The sequence below is a fragment of the Alligator mississippiensis genome, chromosome 1 (assembly GCF_030867095.1).
Source record: "Alligator mississippiensis isolate rAllMis1 chromosome 1, rAllMis1, whole genome shotgun sequence".
In the NCBI taxonomy this organism is placed as follows: Eukaryota; Metazoa; Chordata; order Crocodylia; family Alligatoridae; genus Alligator; species Alligator mississippiensis.
In genome coordinates this window covers 476,256,298-476,261,911 of record NC_081824.1, presented here as the reverse complement: position 1 = coordinate 476,261,911, position 5,614 = coordinate 476,256,298, and the positions used below count along the sequence as shown (strand labels likewise).

The 5,614-nt window shown below is 57.3% G+C and overlaps 1 non-coding gene across 1 annotated transcript; it reads left to right on the top strand.

The window, feature by feature from the left end:
* Positions 1 to 4,981: 4,981 nt before the first annotated feature.
* Positions 4,982 to 5,179, top strand: LOC132247893 (U2 spliceosomal RNA). The gene has a single exon (XR_009459295.1). It is a non-coding gene; the product is annotated as a U2 spliceosomal RNA (small nuclear RNA).
* The last annotated feature ends 435 nt before the right edge of the window (positions 5,180 to 5,614 follow it).

The following is a 5,614-nucleotide window of genomic DNA, read 5'->3' as shown; positions in this document are numbered from 1 at the left end:
GATTATGGAGCAGTTTTTGTTGCTGACAATTCTGTTTGCGGCAATGGTGTACCCGCCCACCTGGTTGCAGGAGAGGTGGGTGCAAAGGGAAACGTGTCTCTTTTTTTGGAGTGGGCAGGCAGAGAGGGTGGCGAGGAGGGAGGTATATAAGGGGGAGGACTTGGGAGGCTGGGGCGTGCCGGAACTAGAGGTGTTTCTGTATGTGCACTTTTGGAAAGGGGTGCTGAGAGTTGGGGGCCTGGAGGGGAGCAAAGTGGGGGCAATGTGTAGATATTGGGCGGGAAGGTATTTGAGGAGGTTGGGGTTATAAGGGGGGAGGTGGACGGGGTTGTGGGCCGAGAGACCGGCCAAGTGGTATGCACGGGGGTGGGGCTTCTTGAGGGCAAAGGGGCTGGAGGGTCGGAGTAGGCAAACGCCAGGGTTCGGAGGATGGAACGTGGAGCAACACCCCCAGGTCTCAAGGACGCCCTGATCCACTGACGAGAACGTTCGAGGCACGGAGACCCCAGCTAGGGCGGAACGGCGACTGCGGATCCCGGAGGACCCTCCCAGGAGGGTGGACCAGCTCACCTGAGCCGGCGAAGAACCCCAACGCACCCCCCCCCACGATGTCGGGACCCCAACAGGCGGCGGCAGACCCCCGACCATTGATCAGCCCCCGGAGGCAGAGAGACCCCAGCTGACTTCCTGCCCTTTGGGCAGGGGGCTGGACTCGATGAACTTCCGAGGTCCCTTCCAGCCCTAATGTCTATGAAATCTATGAAATCTATGAAAGCCCGGAACCCTGGCTGACAAGAGCCGCCTCCTGGCGGAGGACCCCGGAGCCCGAGGACGCCCCCCGGATGACGACGGAGCGCCCCGAGCAACAGCGGACCCCTCCGGACCCCCATGGCACCTCGGTGACAACGGCGGGCCCCGAACGGCGATGACCCCTGGACCCCAGCAGTCCCGAGGATGGCCCCCCCCAGGGTCTCCCCACGCTGGTGGAGGAGCCCCGAGCCCCCCCGACACTGGACCCCACCACGGACGACCCAGGGGAAGGAGCAGACGTGACAGTGCTCACGTTCCTCCCCTTCCCTCTTCCGGACAAGCTGTTCTGCCTGACCTGCCACCTGCCGAGACAGTACAGGTCGCACGGCGACATGAACAAGCACCTGCGGCGCTTCCACCAGCTGCGCCTAGCTTTTTACTGCTCCCTCTGCGGCACCGAATACGAGGCCTTGAAGCTCCTCAAAAACCACCAGAAGGTATGCCAAGGCCACGGAGCCGAGAGGAGACCCGTCACGCTCGTGAGGTCCGTCGCCCCGGCCCGGCACACCCAGGCCATGGTGCGGAGACCCGCCAGACCAGCCACCCCGCCGACAACCCCACCGGACCAGGCCTCCAGGGACCGCCCGACGGAGAGACCTGCCCCGACGCCACCGTGCAGGCCTCCGCCCAGGGACCCCCGACCGGACACGACACGCCGACCAGAGAGCCCCCCTCCCGGACTCCCGGGGCCACCCAAGGCCCCTGTCCCTCCGAGGATTCCGGAGCCGCCGAGAGGAACCGAGCCGCCGGGTGCCCTCCAGCCCCCGAGCGTGCCAGAATCTCCTGGTGCAGAGCCCTCCCCACAGCAGAGGATGCCCTCTCCATGGCAGACCCTCTGGCTGGAGGAGCTCTCCCGGGCCACCACCTTCGAAGCTTTCGAGGCCTTGGTGGCCCGGCTCACAGAGGAGCTCTCGGCGGCCGCCCGGCCTGGCCAACCCCGAGGAAACAGTAGACCAGCAACGCGACGGGACCACAGACCGCAGCCACAGAGGTGACCCAGGCGCCAGCACTACAACCCGGCGGCAGCCTCCAGGATCCAGAAGCTGTACCGGGCCAACCATCCCAAGGCGGTGAGAGAGATCCTGGGGGGACCCTCGGCCTTCTGCCAGGTCCCCCGGGAGGCTCTTTTCAGCTATTTCAGCAGGGTCTTCAACCTCCTAACAGAAGCCGCCGCCCCACGCCCTGCGACCGTCGAAGCGCTGACCCCCGTGCCCCCGGCGGAGGGGTTCGAGGATGCCTTCACGCCGCAGGAGGTGGAAGCCCGCCTGAAGAGGACCAGGGACACCGCCCCCGGCAAGGACGGGATCAGGTACGGTGTCCTTAAAAAATGTGACCCGGGCTGCCTTGTTCTTTCTGTTCTCTTCAACAGGTGCAGAGAGTTCCGGCGCACGCCCGCCGCCTGGAAGAGGGCCATGACGGTCCTCTCCCACAAGAAGGGAGACCCGAACGACCCGGCGCGGGGAAACAGGACGTTCTGGCCCCTGTCTGGTTTAGATACAACTTCCAACCCACGTTTTGAAAAGAAATGCTTAAAAATAGTAAATAAATAAATAAAAATCAACCCTCTCAGAGCGTAAGGTACTATCTGTGATTTGCCTCGTGGTATGGCCTCAAGTTCCTATTGGCTTTGTCGTCTTTTTTTTGGATTTACAATCCTTAACATCTACTAATAAAAGTCAATCTGTTCTTATCAGTTTGAGAACTGATACATCCTCGATGTGAGGCCTCTAGAAGGCCATGATCAGAGCACCGGGGAAGACGGAGGGGACAGCGGTGCAGAGAGAGATGGCAGCTACGAAGGCGAGGCCCAATATGCAGATCGGGATGCAGATTGGTATGCAAATGACGGCGGAGACGAGAGCTGAGGAGTATAGAGTTCAGGAGCAGCGGCGGCGATGGGCAAACAAACCAGATCGGCGGAAAGGACGACGACAACGGAGTTGGTGAGCAAATGGCGGAGGAGGAGGAAGGGTGGACCCGTGTGCAGCGGAAAGGGAAGGCCCAAGTGGGAGCAGGGGGGGCAGAAGACCCCTGAAGAGAGAGGAGCATCGCTGGCGGCAGGAAGTCGTTGGGAGACCCTGGGGCAAGAGGAGGCAGCAGGAGTGGTAGACCTTGAAGAGGAAGAAAATGGAGGGTGAGGGTAACCTTCGTCCTTGTATGTGGTGATGGTGTATCCTGTGTTCTGGCTACAGGCCTGGTGGATCTAGCGGGCCTTGTGCCTTTTGTTCTGGGGGGGGAAGACTAAGAAAGTGGCTAGAACAGAGATATATAAGGATGAGGGATTGGGGGGATGGGGCTTCCCCAACATATAGACCTTTGTTTATGTGCACTTTTTGAAGATGGTGGTGAGGGAAGCGAGGGGAGCAGCGGGCATCGTGACTAATTTCTGCAGGTTCTGGGGAGGAAGACTCCTGAGAAGGCTGGGCCTGTTCGGGAGTGCGTGGCAGGGAGCGTGGGCTTGGCAGATGTCGCTGCCCTACGCCCGACTTGGAGCCTTTGTTGCAAAAGAAGGATTGGAGGGGTTAGGGATCGAGGGGCTGGGAGATGCCAAAAAGGTCTTGAATTTCCTGAGAGGGAAACAGAGGATGTCGGATGTTGGGGAATTGAGACCGGAGCAAGTCAGCAGGGTGTGGAAAGGACTGGTGAGGAAGGACTGGAAAGGGGAGCATGAGGAGCTGGCGTGGAGGGCGGTGCGAAATGCTCTGCCAGTGCGACAGGTGCTCTATCGCTGGGGACTCTCTCGGTCCCCCAAGTGCCCAAGGGAGCTCTGCGATGAGCCCGAGACGGTGATACATGTACTGTGGGACTGTTCTTACGCACAACGGGCGTGGGGGAAGGCGACTACCTATTTGAAGGATACGGGAAAGGGAACGGGGGTCACTTCCAGAAATGTTCTCTATGGTTTATCAGAGGGGACGGATGGGACATGGGGGGTGCGGGTCTTAATCACCTGCACCAAAGTAGCACTATGGAAAGTACGCTCCTTGTTGGCTCTAAAGGGGTCGTGCTTTTCCACAACAGCGTCTGCAGTTAGCAATGCTCGAGCTGCACTTCTATAGAGCTAGAGAAGGAAATATGAAAGAAGGAGGGGACGAAAAATTCTGGCAAGAGCTGGACTTCAGGGGGTTGTTTCAGCCCCGCACAGGTATAGGCTAAACTAAGAGTCAGCATTGTGAGTAGAAAAGGCTGGCTAGGGTTGCACATGGGACAGGGACAACAAGAGACCTGTATTGCACACAATGTTCTTGCTTTCCTTTTTTTGGGGGGGTGGGGGGGATGTACAGGATGTCTAATACGATATGTGTAATATGTGTTAGATAGCCAATACTCAGGGATGTTGTATATACTGTGTACAAATGAGATGATGTGCAATATGATATCAATCCCAATGTTTTGTATTATGTTATTTGAAATGTTGTATTACCCGTTGTGAGGCCTCTGTCTGGGGTCGTTTTGAGTCTTTTGTTATAGTCAGGTTTTTCTAATCAAATGTTTACTAAAGGAAAAAAAGAAAAAACAAAAAAACCCCCAAAAAACAAACAAAAAAACCCCCTCGCCCTTGAGGGGTATAAGGGAAACAAGACTCTGAGGTGCGGAGACTTTATGGTTGAGGTCCTCTTGAAGACCCTCAAAGGAAATCCGAGGGACTTGCACTGTGTGGTGGCCTTCGACAACAGGAAGATCTGGAACGTGACTTGAAAATGAGAAATGTTACGCTGCCTTTTGGAAGGCGCACGAGGAGGCGTTGGACAGAGGGGAGCTGGAGGGGTTGGTGTTTGATATGGGGTGGAAGGCACGGGAGAGAGTGCTATATATTAAGATGTTTACAGACATGGCGCAGAAGGACAACGTGAGAAGATGGTTGGAGCAGAGGGTGGAGAGTGTGACGTTTGTAGAAAAAGAATGTGATCGGTGCAGGGTTTGGACGGGGGCATGGAGGGCGAAAGTGGTGCTCCATGAGGTGGTGGGGAGCCCCGGGGCGGTTAAGCACTTGGCTTCGGCAGTGCAAGTTGGGCCGTGTAGGGGATACGTGGTCTATCACGACCAGCCCAAGCTGAGCAATAGGTGCGGGCAGCAGGGGCACATACAGCAGATGGTTCCCCACCCCACCCCCATCCTTCTATTGTTAGTCCCTCGCCCGGGCGCTCTGTATTTCCCTATCGGCTTTGTCATCTTTTTTTTGGATTTACAATCCTTACCATCTACTAATAAAAGTCAGTCTGTTCTTATCAGTTTAATATCTATGTCCTCGATGTGAGGACTTTATATTAAATGGATTTTTGGAACTGGGAGATGGACTCGGAGCTTGCTCCATCCACTCCACGCATCGGCCTGGTATTACAGTGCCTAGAGGAGCGGTGCACCTCCCCTCGGGGAGAACTTGCTGCTGTCAAAAAGTAGATCTCGTCGCTTCTTCAGAGACATCGGGGGGGCTGGTGCTGGGCAGGGGCCCCCGGCAGTCTGGCAGGCAGGCTACTACTTGTCCGAAGCCTTCAAGATGGCAGGGTGGCTGGCTGTCCGGAGGAAAGCGGTCCCTCTGCCTGCACCTGGATGGAGAGCGCGGTCAGCAGCGTGCAGCTGAGGGGGGTGTCAGGGGCAGCCTGCTTGGTGACCCCCTGCGAACAGCTCTGTTACAGCGGAAATCCTCTGTCACAGCAGAAATCGGGGGCTTTAGGATGCCAGAAAGCCGTGGATGTTGTCGTCATACTGTTATGAAGCAAAACGAAACAAACTGAACACAGGCGGTACGGTACGGTATGGTACGTCTCAGAGGTCAGATGCAAGCCACAACTGAAAGCTGGAA